Source organism: Leptodactylus fuscus, chromosome 1, assembly GCF_031893055.1.
Source record: "Leptodactylus fuscus isolate aLepFus1 chromosome 1, aLepFus1.hap2, whole genome shotgun sequence".
NCBI lineage: Eukaryota > Metazoa > Chordata > Amphibia > Anura > Leptodactylidae > Leptodactylus > Leptodactylus fuscus.
The window spans coordinates 332,470,978-332,486,957 of record NC_134265.1 but is presented as its reverse complement, the minus strand read 5'-3'; the positions used below and the strand labels follow the sequence as shown (position 1 = coordinate 332,486,957).

Genomic DNA, 15,980 nt, shown 5'->3' with positions numbered 1-15,980 from the left:
TTACAATAGAAGCCTGCCAGGGGAGGTGTCACTTATACTCACCTCTCCTGGGCTTCTGCTATTCCCCAGCGTCCTATGGGGCTAGAGACTGACGTGTAGTTGTGGGTCCTATAGTTATATCCCTTCCAAGTACCTGAGATACGGCTGCAGTATCGGCCCCAAAGTTTGCATCACTGGCCCCTGAACTTCAACGCAAACAGTTTGAGGTTCACAGGAGCCATTTGTATTTTAATTCTGCCATAAGACCCCTTTATGGGTCTTATGGCCAAAAAAAATCTTTACTATGATCTTTGGCGCCCATTTCTATGCCAATGGCCTAATACCAGTGAGAATAGAAATCCAAATACTATTGTGTCCCTTTAAGGCTGAGTCCATATTGCCCATAGGTTTCCCTTATAACAAGGCTTATATGTGTAGGAGCTTTATACTTAGTGATCTGGACTCCTTATTAGACCCCATGACCAGCCGCCATGAGGGCAGGAAGTCTCTCGCCGTCACTATGGCACCGCACTTGTTTTTTTTATCCGCCGCCCTCGGCAGTGACAACTTATAAACACGGAGGCCACGCCCACACTGCATTCCCGCCAAAATGCCGCGCCTCGAGACGAGCCTGGAGCGGACGGCGGTCACTTTGCACATAAATCACGTGATATTATACCGGGCTCTGCGAGGCCAGCCTGAGCCGGTAAGGAGCTTGGAGTGTGATCGGTGTGTGTGGTCACGAAGCTCCGGTTACATGCAGCAGCCAATCGTCAGCAGAGTTGACGCTCAGTGGGCGGTCCTTCGTCTAGTAGCGTAGTGCGGTGACGTCAGATCGGCCGGGCTCCCCCTAGCTGTCAGTCAATGACATTGGCAGTGAGTGGTGAGGGCAGGTCACCTCTGCTCCAGCTGTTGTGTGCGCTTCCTCTAGAGGAGGTCTATGGGGAGCACAGGAGGAGGGATGTGGGACTAGCAGGGACAGGGTGTCACCAAACACTGCCTGCACAATGCCCGGGGTCACTACACCAATGTAGCAGAGGCCAGTGTGTGCAGGCCTATCACATATGCACAGTAAGGCTATGTTCACATCTGCATTAGAGTCTGCCTCAAATTACTGCACTAAATCATCAGGGGGCTGCAGTCACAGAGACCGGACCCTCATGGACCCTTATTATAGTCCATGGCTTCCATTAGTCTCTACGTTCCACTATTTTAGCGATCTATACATCTGTTCTAGTCCTCTGACGGCCAGAACAATGGCCACCCCATCGCTAGTGTAGTGTCATTCCTATATATCACCTGCAAATACAGCAAAGTAGTCACAGGGAACATGCACACTGTCTAATCCTAAACCTTCAAGACAACCCCTTTAATATGACGCCTGGCATTCAGATCTGCCGATCACAGAGGGTCTTGGCATTGGCAAACTGACCAAGGGGTTCTCTGATTTCTAACATTGATGGCCTATCCTTTGGTGGCGGTCTGACACCTGGGACCCTCACAGATCAGCAGTACAGAGACAGCACAGGTCCCGGGATTGTTTACATACTGCGAGCGTGCTGCCATGAGTGTAGGTATTGCAGTTCTGCCCCATAGATTTGAATGGGATAGCACCACAGTACTTACACTCCACGGCTACAGTATGTGACTCATATCGTAAACCATGCTGCCTCGGTACCGATGATCCAACCTGGTCCCAGATGTTGGACCCTACAGATCTAATATTGATGCCTATCCTAAGCAAATGGTGACCCATGGGCATACACAACATCTTAAATTAAACCCGCCCTCCGCTGGCAACGGGACATTAATGACAAGAATACAGTTTTATTTATATAGAGGCAACATATTCCAGGGCACGGTACAAATCATAGGATTCATCTATAGACAAAATGACAAATAAATGATAAAGTTATTATTATTAATAAATCAATTCAAGCAATAGGAATGAGGGCCCAGCTCACAAGAGCTTGCAATCTAGGAGAACAAAGGGTGGTGTATAATATGCTAGTCTTGATCTCTACACATCAATATTACAGTTTTCTGATAGTATATAATGGACTGTGTTCTCTTTATGTATTAATGTAAACTATAAAGTGTCAGCAAACAGTGGGTCAGCAGGGGTGCCAAATGTTGCACCCCCAGTGTTCCCCTATTGACAGTCTATTGTAAGGATAGGAGATCAATACTGTTATCTAAGATCCATATATTGGGCCTCATGCATAAGAAGTAGCACAGATTAAAAATAAAATAAAAATCAGCCTTGTGACTAGATCCAATTTTATTATAAAAAAAACAATTTGCAAGGGTAAAATAGAGAAGTTGTCCAGCCTTTCAAGCCCTTAAGCCGTGATCTGATTGGCTGCTGCAGGCTACTCTTCACTTTCCCTTTCACTGGTTTGATACAGTGTTGCCTGTAACAATGTGTCTGGGTGTTTGTACAGGACACAAGGTCACGGGGGTCACCATTGTCACACAGGTCTGAGACATTGTAACACCTAAAGATAAACATCTTCAAGGCGATGTTGAACTTGGTTGTGATGGCTGGTAAGAGCAGACACTGAAAGCTATAGTCCCATCCTGATTGTGATGTGGATACATAGTCTGGCCATACAGTGTTGGTAGATAATACCGCTATAATGGACAAACAAGCAATGCCGTCCCTGCTACCTCTACCTCATAGATTGTAAGCTCTTGGGAGCAGGGCCCTCAGTCCCATTGTGTGACGTGACCATTTCTTTTGTAATGTCTCTTTTAGTCTGTACTGAACCCTACAATTTGTACAGCGCTGCGGAATATGTTGGCGCTATGTAAATAAAACGTATTATTACTAGTAGGTCGTATTCAGACAGCCATATGTTGTCGCAGATCTACATAGTATTCAGAAGGTTACGGTATTATGAAGGTTACAGTATTATGAAGGTCTGCGGTATTATGAAGGTCTACGGTATTATGAAGGTTTGCGGTATTATGAAGGTCTACGGTATTATGCAGGTCTACATTTTGCTCCTTTTCTTCTAGATGTCCCTCTATGTGCTATTAGGCCATATGGACAAGGTTTGACCACTGGGGTTAACCACTTTTGTGTCCGCATGCCGTCCAATTACACGCACTGTCATGGAGGGGTATTCCCATCTGACCCTACATCTACGTCATGAATGGGATTTACTGAAGGTACAACATGGAATCTGTGACCAAATTGGTGTCAAACGCAACATGGTTTATGGTGATGAATGAGGCAAGGGCACCCCCATTTTCAGGAATAGATCAGTCCCACTGGCATCGGCATCGAGAGTGGGAAAACCCATTAACAGGTAGTCGGGGGGGGGGGGGTGGTACCCGTCACGTAAAGGGTAAAGTATTCAGCGTTAGAAATACTCTGAAATAATAACTGCGTCAAGAAAACCGCAATCCAGGCAAAGCTAAATAAATAAAAAATCCGACATAATTTTTATTAATGTATGAATAATGATAAAGGATATTAGTAGTGATTTAAAAAAAAAAAAGCCGTTGTTTGTGTCTGCTCACTCCCCCGCAGCCCCTGACTAGACGAGCGCCGCCATCATTCCCCGCCAGCTCCCTCTCTACGTCACCCTCCAAACGTTACATTTGAAATCTCCGGTTGTGCCGCCGCTGCCTCAGCGCCCCGCCAGCCAATCAGAAGCCGGAGATTTTCCCGCGGGCAGCTGCGAAGAGAGGGGCGTGCCGACCATCTCTAGTGGGCGTGACCCAGTTGACGAGGGGGAGGGGCTTGCCGCCGCCGTGTGCCTGTCTCTCTCCATTGATTTCCAGCCAGGAGCAGCTCTCACCTCAGCGAGCACATAAGGAAGGATGCCACAAACAGGTCACTAATCATTTCTTCTCCCGCTCCTCCTCCCCCCCGGGGCTCCCCACAGGCGCTCCGTGTGTCCGGGCACCGGGCCTCTCCATCTACCACATAGAGGGGGGGGTGATGTGGGCGGCTGGGCCTGAAACTTGGCGGGATCGCCTTTCTGCGTCTATTCCCGAGGTGTAATGAGGGCCCTGTAGGAGATTCCCTTGTATGTGGTGGCTGTGTCTATGGGGGGTGTATCCTGCTCCATGATCCCCTATATACACACACTGTATACAGCAGGCAGGGGCACTATATATACTGTATACACATATATATGGTATATACAGTATATAGTGTGTGTTTATAGTCTTCTCTAGGCAGCTTGTCTATATTTTTCTATAAGGACTTTGCCCCCCCCCTCCTCCCCCTCTGTCTCTTTTATGTTCCTAGACCCCAAAAATAAAATAAAAAATGCCACCTGTTAGGTAGCTCCGCCTTTATTGGGGCGTCTGTGGTCACCACACAGCTTTAATATCCTGAATGGCGAGCCAGGTCAGGGGAGGTGTAGCTGAGTAATAGCACAGGGGTCTGGGAAAGCTGAGTGATGTCCCATATGGCGTGTCATCTGTCACTTGTGTATGTCTTTGGGTTAGACTAGGGCCACCCGGGGCTCAATGTCGCCATGTTGGGGGGGGGGGGGCAAATCCTTCATGAATGTAAGTGAATGGAGTTGTATTGGGATTCTGGGGTTGCCACAAAGGCTTAAGCCCGGCTGGACTCGTAGCACCCTCGGGGTCACCGTCCGAATCCACTCACTGGCTTTAGTGAAAGGATCACAGGGCGACCCCTCACACCGTCCTGTAGGGTATTTCTATGGCATGGAGTAATGACAGTGGGTCCCGACCAAGTGGCCATCTTTTTCTGTTGTTGCATTGCAGGGGGCGCCACACTACATCAGTGCTGTGACCCCTAGGTTCTTAGGATTGGTGGGGATTTCAGAGGTTGGACCCCCACTTGGTGGCAATATGTGTAGTGTTAGTGCCAGGGTACAATGTATGGGCTCCCATTGGATGTGGGTCTTATAGGTGGCGTTGCCTCAGCACCAGTCAGGTCTGGCACGTTGTGCCCTTTATATCTAACTCTCCCTCCATCTCGGGATTGTTGATGCCGCGGGGTCCAAGTCTATCCTAAATGTAACCCTAAGCCAGTCTCCACTGCTTTGGTGTCTAATACTAACAGGGGCAAGAGGACGTGGGCACAGGGAGCGGTGCCTAATACTAATGCACATTAGAGAGGGTGCTGGGTGCCTAATCCTCCTAGGAGTTCATACATTTTAGGCAGCACCTTAGTGCCAGTGGGCATGAAGATTGGCAAAGATGCAGATGAGCTCTGCTAATGAGAGTGATGTCATCAGACCAACAATTCTAGAAATGGGGTACCCCAATATACTACATTACCGGGCAGTCAGACATTGCAGTTCATTTAGGGCTGGTCGATTGTGGCCTATCAGGAATAATTGAATGTTTTACTTTGATTTGGATTATTGTAGACCCCTCCCCTTTGTCATGCACCCTATTTATAGGTCACGTCGTGTCGCTGAATTTGGTTCCGGGTATTCACACATGAGCAATCCTGATGAGTTAGTATAGACAATGGCGGCGTGGGTGCGAAATAATCGCTATGAGCAAGTTCACATTGATTAACTGCGCATATTTTCCGAAGTCAAAGCCTGTTTTGTTTTTATGTGGTCATGTGATGGAACCGTACTGTGTGAATACGGCACGTGTTTGGTGCGCTATGGGGTGACCACTTCGAACCTGCTGCTCGTGGCAAAATCCTGTTTTGTCCTGGGAATTTCAGGTGCCCCTTTTGCGTTGCTGAGGGTGAAGTCCGTGGGGAAAATACGCAGCAGTAAGTGACATGTGACAGGTTTTTTTTGGGGGGGGGGGGGGTTTTGCCCACAGTGTGGCTGGAATTTGCACCAGTCTTAGGCTGTGTTCACACTTGCATTGGTGTCTCCGCATGCGATCCGTCTAAAGCCCCACGTTGTGAAAACGCAGCTTTTTTTGGTGCAAATTTTGCTGCATTTTTTGAGTCAAAGCCAAGAATGTCTACAAGAAGAATGGGCAATCTATAAGAAGCTCTTCTACTTCTCCCTTCTGCTCAATCCACTTCTGACTTTGGCTCAAAAATTTTCAGCAAAATCTGCAACAACAAAAAAAGCTGCAACGTGGGGCCTCAGCCTTCAGACCATTAAAACTGATTAGAATGGGTCAATGCTTTTGAGCATTTTTGCAGTTTATCCGTTTTTTTTTTTTTTTGGATGGAGACAGTAATTTTGCACCGTCCCCCAAAAAAAAGATACACGATGGACGGCAACAAATCCGTTATTTTTTTGTTTTTTAACGTTGAGTTCTATGGAAGTCGGATACAAACGGATTACCGCCGAATAATAATGTGTTTGTGAGCATTCTGCAATCCGTTTTTCACGCTTCATTCTTCTCTGCGCCTACGAATGAAGAAAGGGTTTGTCAAAAACGGGCAGGTTTTTTTTGTTGGATATCCATCGACTACTCCATCCAAAAAGGCTGACTATGGTACGCACTGTGTGATGATTTATTTTAAGAACCTGTCGTTTTCCTCCACGGATTCACAATGGGCGCAAGTGTGAGCCTTATCTACTATACCGCCACTGTCTTTCTCATGGGGTTAGCTGCAGCATTTTGCAATGGTTTACCTGCTGCACGTGTGTCCCCAGCCTAACAGATTTACAGGCAAACAAAACTTTAGTGCAAAGGGGTAGGGTGGACAAAAAAAACCCCAGTACTTGGCCACCATCGTCCTGACACTCCCTGGGCCATGTCCTTGCACAGGAGGTGCCCGGTCTCCCAGATATTGGTCAAAGTAGAGGCCAAAAGGGAAGGCTGACCTAGGGAGAACTTGTCCATGGCAAAAGCTGACCGGTCCCTATGGGCGTTTCCTTTGCACCCCTGGTTTGTGAATTGGACAGTATAGGTTACTGGGTGAATCCTAGCTCCTGCCTTGGTCTGCTGACTACTCTGTGTGTATTTTTCTGGGTCGGGTCAGCTTTAGTTGTCAGGGAGGCCTCTCATCCTAGGTGGCAGCAGAGGCTTCTGGGCCCAATGCAAAATCTGTCCTGGGGCCCCTATTTACTTAGTGGCACTTAGAATAGTGCTATATTTTAGTAGCGCCTGCTATAGTTGCACCCCAGTCTTAATTTTTCTCTATTTTCTTACCACTTTTTGCAGTCCAATAAGATTTATTTTTTCTGAAAGGAATTTTCCAGCTACACCCTAGGAAAAGGCGACACTCATGCCCTGTGTTCTACCTAGTGTTGGGCCCGAGGGGCCAGAGCATGGCAGGGGAGTCAAAGAACACCAAATAGGGAATCTCTTTGTCGCGCTCGGCCCCCTGGGGTCCTGCACTGTTGGGCTTGGTCCTCACGTGACAGGTTTGCTGTGTGGATTTTGCTCCCCAGGTCTGTAGCAATTTACAGTACAATAAAAGGGATTTATGGGAATTGTGCTGCAGATCCTAAACTCCTTGCTATGGGCGTTCTGTCAATGCAATGTAAATTCTGCAACAGCATCCATATGTAAATGTTTCATTTTATTTTTTGTTGGAATTGGGGTTGAAATCTGTATTTTGGGCTACAGAAATAGTAATAGATGGGAGGGGGTGCTCTTGTGCTGCAGTTGTCTTGGGCTAGTTGTAGATGAGTATATTACGGGTGCATTTTTGTACCCATATGATGGACAAGGAACCTATGATCATGTGAGTATAGGGCAGTAATACTAATGCAAAAATGTGCCCATAAGGCTGCGTTCACATTTGCGTTGGTGTCTTTCTTTCATCTGCTGCCTTCAAACCAACGGACCCCATTGGACGGGGCTCTGCTTGTGACCACTATTAGCAGCCTGTTGTTCTAGTCCTCTGATGAAGCAGAGCAATGGACAGCCCGACACATATGAAGATAGATAGCATAATCAGGTCATCTTAAATCTGGCTTATGGTGACCCCGTACTGGGGTCCACCCAGCGTCACAATAATCTTTTGTTAGCCACGTAGGGGCCATTTTTCACCTTCTCATAGTCGCAACCCTTTTCCATAGGGATCTCTTCCTATAGGTACATTGCTTTATAGGGGCATTGCATCTGGATAGGGAATAACTTGCAGATCGCTGGAGGGAGCGCCCCCCACCAATCAGGAGAACGGGGATGTTGGGTGGTCTGCCCGTCGCTCCATTCATTTCAATGGCTGAAGTGCAGTGCTCGGCTATCTCAGGCACTTCTATTACAATGAATGGAGCTGTGAGCCCGCTGCACGACCACCGCTCTATCCCTGTTCTTCTGATCGGTGTCGACCTGTAGATTGGGTATAAATTGTTCATGGATGGTTCGGCCCAACCGCTGCATCAGAACTGAACTTACAGCTTTATTGGCGATCCAGAATAGGTTGTAAATGTCTAATCCCTGGGGGTCCGATCATGGGGACCCGCAGCAAACACAAGGACTGGAATCCCACATGTGTGACCACTTCTGTGGGACTGACTGTGCACTGCTGGGTGAGATGAGACCCCCAGCAATCAAATGGTTATTCCCCCGTCATGTGGGAGGCTCAAAGATGTCCCCGTATTAGAGCTGAAAGCTCCCCGCATGCTATAATGGTAACAGCACTAAGCAGCCAGGGGTATACAGTGGTGTCAGTGCAGTGTTTGTATGTATACTGTATAATATCTCTGCGTGGCACAATAAGCAGCATTCTAGTATTTTTAGCCTTCCCCTATAGTATATGTCATCACACCTCCCACTCACTAGGAGCGATTCTGCGATTCCATAATATCCGGCATTTGCTTCGTCTATTACGTGCTTGATCTGCTTGTATCTCCCTGCTATGTGATACATGATCTGGTGTGTACTGTGTGTAAGCCCCTGTGTCAGCAGCAGCAGCAGCGGCGTCATGGCTGTGACTAGTCCTGTGTCTGCACAGTCTCTGGCTGCCATGTAGGTGCTGGTGTCTGTGGAGGACGCCATATTCCACGTATCTCAGCACTGCAGTCTGTGTGCAAAGGATATGTGAATAATAACTTGTAGCTGTAGAGGAATGCTAATATAAAGGGCCGCTCCGGGCGCTGTGTAATCTCGCTGAATGACGGGCGGTTTGGGCCTGTTTTCTTCTAAGAGTCTCAGGCTTCTGCAAACAATACAAAGCCGAGCTGCAGAAATTTGGCATAGAAGTGCGTCTTGTTATTCCTGGTTTTATCGCTGAATTGACCCGGATAATGCACTAAGCGCTGGGTTTATTTTATACGCTATTGATTCTGTATTCACTGATACCTTGTTCCTATCAGGTTTCCTGTACTTAGAGGATATTTTCCCTCGGATTCCTGCAGACTTCTATGGAGGAGGTTGCTCTCTATCAACCCCCGAAATGTACAAGAGCAGCAGCTGCCGGGAAGTGCTCAGGAGGGTGAAAGTTGAGCAGCTATTAGTCATGCTCAATCCGGGGTTTGTCTTGTACCCTGAATGCCTCATAGCTGCTTGCTGGAGAGAGAACAATATGGCCATTGCATTTTGCTCTCGCCAGTTAGATCCGGGCTCTGGGGGGCTGAAGGGGACTGGGTTCATTGGATTTCAGGGATGCAGATCACATATGTGTGCTGCATGGTGGGGGATCGGGAGACAGGCCCAATCCTGTTTCCTGTGACTCAGTGGTAGTCATTCGTTTCTGAAGCTTGATCTCATGGGTTTATTGAGGACATGTGTACTTGTGGTATTCATTGGGGGAGATATATGTGTCCATAGGTTCATGCATGCAGCTGTATAGAGGCTATAATACTCCACCAATAGCCTATGGCGTGCTCAGTGACTGTATACATAAAATACTATATACGTGCCCCATTATATAAGGAGCCTATCTCGGTAGTATGGTGTGCTGAGGCCTAAGGATTGCACATGGCTGTGCCTTGCCTGGTTAGCAGGGGGCCTGTGATAGCCGCACTTTCCAGACATACCCCCTGTGACCCGAACCTGAATAAATCATTACAATATAGTAAGCTTCAGAAATCCTATGGGGGTTGGATAGTAGAGCTGTGATATTTCTGAGGCATACAGCTGATACACAGACCGAGGGCATGTGGTGTACGTGTGTTGGAAAAGTGACCCCTGCTGACCCAGACCGTAAAATAAAATAATTTTTTACTGATTTTACATTATTATGTTAAGCTTTGTCATGAATTAGTAGAGCTGTCAGCCATTTAGGAGTCAGAGGTTTGCACAATGCTGGGTATTCTGACTCCTGATCCCTCTTCTCCATACACATGCATGCTTGGCCAATCCGAGTGTGCTCAGTGGGGAGAGGGGAATAAGCGGCTGCCAGACACCTGCCTTGCCAGCTTTCTCCCTTGAGAACAAAGGATTAGGTGTGTTGAGTTCCAGCATTCCCAATCCTTCTTTGCCCTGACGTCATGCCCTTGCCATTGTAGTAAGAGCGTAATGATGGGGGTGGAAGAAGTTCTGTGTAAGTTTGTTGTACAATTTGGTTCCAGGCAAGAGCCTCGCTAGCAGGAATAAGGAAATCCGTCTAGCCCGTAGGTAAGTGTAAATAGACACGTTATTAATACAGTATTAAAAGATCCACAAGAAGACCAGCTGGCTATACTACCTGAACACATACATGTGACGCGTTACGTGTCCTTACTGGGTACCTGCCAGGTCTGTTTGGGGGATCTAAACCACCCATGTGTCCTTATAGGGGTTTAGTGTTACAAAGCCATCTGTGCCTTCAATAAAAATATAAATAACCCTATATACTTACCTGGAGACTCATTGGACTCGCCTCTGTTACCCTTGGCGTCTGTACAGTTCCTCAGTGATGTCGAGGACGTGCACCCCGGCTTCACTGGACAAGTGCTGGAGGTCTGGCGCATGTATACTAAAAAACGGTGCCAGCTTGGGGGTTATAAAGATTTTATATTTTTAGCGCAGGCACAGAAGGCTTTATAACAGGGCGATTTGGGACACCGACCACCGGTCTTTATGTGGTTTAGTATCCCAAATCGCCCTAACAGGTTCCCTTTAAGTATGACGTGCCAACTAGATTTACTGTGGACTTTTTAGTTTTGGACTAGGGCTAATGTGCATTGCGGTCATCCATCATACGATAACAGCAGCGAATGTTAAAGGTAATGTGACAGGTGCAGACTGACCACTCCCATAGACTCTAAGGTAAAAACATCAGACACTTTTTTTTTTTTTTTTCTATCAGAAAGGTAAAAATGAAAAATTTTAAATGATAAAAGAAAGCCTTAGTCCTGTTTTTACATTGGGGTCGGACGCCAGACAGGGGAGCTCTATCTGCATGTACTGTCCGTTTCTCTCATCCTGTAACAGACGAGAACGGAGCTGAATAATGGTAGTGTGAGCCCACCCTGATAGTTGGAGCGTTTCACACTCTCCTCATTGCTGGATGGATGATCTTGTCTCTGCGTGTTACTAATATCTACAGCGGAGTGACTGCGCTTGCGCCAGGCTCGGCTGCCTCCTTCAAGCTCTGGACACGTTGTAGGGAATTTCGTAAGATTGGCGACCCTTCAACCGGTCTTAATTCAGTTTCCGCCGGGTGCACGACTCGATAGAAGAGGCTCTGGCGCATGTAGATGTACCCAGTCCACAGGGGCTGGCATACATTTGTGGTATAACTCGCACCAGATTCAAGCCCCACTGTCATAAATAAAAAAGTGGGACATGTTTTCTCCAAAACACGTCATGTTAATATTAGCTGTGGAGTCACCAATGTCGCCCTGTAGATTCAATAAGGGAAGAATAAATGCAGCAAAAACTTATGAAAAATGCTACAATTTTTTTTTTTTTTTTTGTTCAGCATTTATTTGAAGTGTTTCGCAATGTGGGGTCTTAACCTTAAAGGGGTTGTCCATGGCTGCCAGCCTTCTATGAGGGAGTCAGAGCAGGTGTCACCATCGGACCGGGTGAAAAATAGAGTTGATGGTTTGGGCCACTGACTCCACAGCCGCGACTCTCTGTTGATCTGGTCTGTGGGGAACAACGGAGAGGCAAACAACTAAGACAGCAGTTACACACAGAGCCCGGTGGGCCCCATTTACTAGAATGGGGTTTTTCGGGTGTTCGTACTTAAAAAAAAAAAAATAATAATAATAATCCTCCATGTAGGACGTTTTACCCTGCAGATATTCGTCGCACTCTGCAGTGGAGCCCCCAGTGTAAATGTGAATGTAACAAACTATTAGGAGGGGGCAGACGTTTGATGCTTTTGGCCTGGATACAGTTGTAGAAAACTGGCCACGAGCAGGTTTTGGGCGTTTGTCAGGTTTCGGCCTCTGGATGCAGAGCTGGATGTCAACTTCTTACCACCTGGGTTCTTTACATCGGTGCTGGTAAATCTGGTTCATGGTGGATGACGGTTTTGTAGCCCTGACTCCCGTCACACATTCTCGGCTATAGTACAGAGCTTTACGTAGTTCCGTCTTGTATAGGAAGCGATTGTGAGACGTGACATAGAGCAGACAAGCTGCAGGTTGTAAGGTTATACGTTCTAGATGTCTTATTACTGCAGGTAATCCCAGTATCAGCCGAACAAGCTGTTTAGTATCTGGAGAGTGTAAGCAGGCAGGCAATAAATACTCTACTAGGGGAGACACGCCGCTGCCACGTCTGTGCAATAGGTTTCAATGATGGTTGAAATTCCAGCCGTCCTCCTGACCACACTTCCCGCCTGAGCTCCAGCCTTGTCATAGGGACAGGACAGGGGTCCGCACAATGGCCCACACTTACTGTCTGAAGACTTATCACACATCTTGCTAGCATTTGTCTTAAACTTTACACCACCATTTACTTTAAAGATGTGTTGCAACTTAAAGGGAATGTCCAATTTTATATATTCACCTCGGTTCTTTTGTGCCCGAACCTTGGTTTTCCAGGTTGGTTCGGATTTATGGTCACATGATCAGAACCTTCAACCGTTTCCGATCTGTCGCCTACTCCCCGGTGTTCACAGGTACATTACCTGTACTATGGGGATCTGGCTATACTATTACAGCGATCTAACCTGCCAGCGCCCAAAGTACAGGAGGCGAATCAGTCTGGTGCCCTCTGTCAGAACCAGCTTTCAAGCACAATCAATCCCCAGAGGAACAAATTTAGGGGGGGAGGGGAGTCTCTGCCCCTTTACCTCTAAGGCCCGGTTCACATCTGCGCATGGGTTTCCGTTTTGGGAGTCTGCTTGAGGCCTAAGCCTCACCCCTTTTATATGAGGTACAAATATATATGGCGCACAGTATGTCCACTAGGTTTTTTGGGTGCAAATTGACCCTGAATTTGCCCTGGGAGAGAAGTGTTGTCATAGGGATGTAGGAGCAGATGTAGCTGTAAAGTGTTAATGAACATTTCCTTATTACCCACGGGGCGGGTAGTTTTCTGTGGAATTGCACCTGTTAGCTCTCACCATTAGGGTGTACGTAGAGCGGCGCCCACTCCTGCTGTCAGTGGTATTACAGCATCCTTACACTGGACATCTATGTATCCATAGGCCGGAGAGTCCTGTGTGTAGGCGCAGGCCTCGTCTTGTATCCCCAGCCTGCCGTCCGCTGACTCACGACTAGCAATGTCCCTCTGCTGTGGAAACATTTGTAAACTATCTCTCCAGGTTTACATCAAGTCTGTATTAATAGCTCACAAAAATATTTTGCACTTAATAATTCACAGCCGTAAACCGATCCGGTCCCCTTCTGTGTCAGTATCAAGTCCGTGATCCTCCGGGGCACTTCCTATTCTGTAGACGCAGCGCGCCAGCTCGCAGGTTTTGCTTTAGTCTTCTGCTTATGGTTATTTGTCTTTTTTTTATGTGAGGCTTTAATTGGTATTCAGTAAAGTTATTAGACTGCAGCGCCATAAATCGTGACTGCGGCCTAACCGCCTCCTTATAGCAGCTGTGACACTACAACTCCCAGCATGCCTACTTACTCATCAGTGAACGGAGCATGCTGGGAGTTGTAGTTTCACAGCAGCTGGAGAGGCAGACCTCGCTGATCTACACCTTGTGTCGTGGTTTTATGGCAATGGGTCGGTTTTTATCATGATGCTTATGGTTGGTTCTCCCACCATGTATTGTGTCTGTAAGTAGTCGGAGGCCCCCTGCTGGGGGACATTTGTCATCCCATATGTGAAAGGTGGCCAGGAATTTGAGGCAATATCCACCTCTTCCTTTCCAGCATGACAACATACCCTAAATGGCGCATTCTGAAACCTCCCCCACCCCCTTTATTTTCATTTATACTAAAGGTTCTTAGTTATTGATGATATGGATATAGTATAATATATATATATATATATATATATATATATATATATATATATATATATAATACTTTTGTTATATTTTTTTTGTATTTATCTATTCTATATAGTTTAGAATTTGGTTCATTATATTTCAAATTTTTTTGCTTTGTCTAGTAGTTGAAAACAAGAAGGGTGGAGGTGTTAATTTCTAAATACCCCCCACCCCTTCCCATGTTGTCTCAGGTATGGCACATGGATACTCTACTCTGATCTCCCTCTATTAGGGGGCATTCACACTACCGTCGTTGTCTGACAGCTAGTGTCCGATGCTAATGTCTGCGCACAATCTTGTATGGACATTAGCAGCGGACACTAGCTGTGTCCGTGACATTTTGCATTGATTTAAATGGACATCGGGTGCGTTCTTTTACTGTCCGTGGGTGTTCTTAAGTGTCTATTCACAAAGATGTCCGATTTTTCAAGCGGATAGCAAAAACCTACATGTCCGCTTGAAAAATCGGACATCTTTGTGAATAGACACTTAAGAACACCCACGGACAGTAAAAGAACGCACCCGATGTCCATTTAAATCAATGCAAAATGTCACGGACACAGCTAGTGTCCGCTGCTAATGTCCGTACAAGATTGTGCCCGGACATTAGCATCGGACACCGATGGTAGTGTGAACGCCCCCTTAACCTTAATATGGAGCCGCTGGAAAGCCTGAAGCTTGGTGTGTATTAGGTGCTGTTCACATTGTGCTGTTTTGCCCTATGTGCAGGTTCAGGATATAATTGCAGCTATAATGTGCTCTATGATCTAAAGTCAGGTGGTGACTGTCTCAGGTCCATGTAGATCCTCACTCTTCTAGTTAGCAATACACTGCACCATGTGAATATACCGTTAGGTTTTTGCAGACCCCTAGTAGCCGTGATTAGTGTGCGCCATGTGAATATACCCTTAATGTTGTCAAGGTAAGACTCGTGCTTGTTCATACCGTCACCTAGTTATTGTACTTTGCTGAGTGGATGTGCGAGCCCAGTGTCTGCCGAATCCCTGATCACTCTCATTACTTACCCTGTAGGCCTCTCCTATGAATATTATTCACTTTAGGGTCTGGTCATTGACTATTCTATTAGGGCCAGTCTGACAGCCCTGATCATACATCGGGGTCATGCTAGGAACAACCAAAAACAGATGCACTGTCATGTCACTGGTCTGGTAAGAAACTGGACATGAATGTAATAGAATTAGGATGAAGCCATGTTAATGCTGCGATCACATTGGTGCTGGACTCCTTCGTGATGGCCATCTGAAGTTGCTGGACAAATAAAGTCCTGCTTTTTTCTCTGTCATTTTCAGTTTTAAAACTGAGCCCATTATAGTTAATGGGGTGCGTGCGTTGTTACCCTTATTATAGCAGTCCGCCTGTCTGATGGACCACACATATAGGCAATGCTAGTGTGAACGAAGGCTTCATTCACGTCTGTAGGAAACTCCATCGCAGATTCTGCCAAAAATCAGCGGAGAGAAGAATCCTGCATGAAGGACTATTCTCACACTGGTATCCGTATAAAAAAATGGTGGAAACCCGGAACACTCTATTATAGCCTATGGGGTCCGCGGATAATCGCTGTTTTAACGTATCTGAATGACAGAGTCCACGGCACAAGTGTGAACCTAGCCTAAGATGTGCTTTATTTTATCATCTGTACTTTGTCTAGAAAACCCCGACTTCTTCAATTGTAATGACCCTCATATGGTTCTGTGCAGGTCCTGCGGTGTACTCCTATTAAAGGGAATGGGTCACCAAGAAAGACATTTTTTTTATTATTACTGACTTTTTTTTTTTT

The 15,980-nt window shown here is 46.6% G+C and overlaps 1 protein-coding gene across 1 annotated transcript in view; it reads left to right on the top strand.

Moving 5' to 3' along the window:
* Window positions 1-3,707: 3,707 nt before the first annotated feature.
* NSD2 (nuclear receptor binding SET domain protein 2) overlaps window positions 3,708-15,980 on the top strand; it is a 45,057-nt gene continuing 32,784 nt past the window's right edge. The window contains exon 1 of the mRNA XM_075261111.1: window positions 3,708-3,823. The gene's annotated coding sequence lies outside the window, so the exon portion shown is untranslated. The remainder of the gene's footprint in view (window positions 3,824-15,980) is intronic.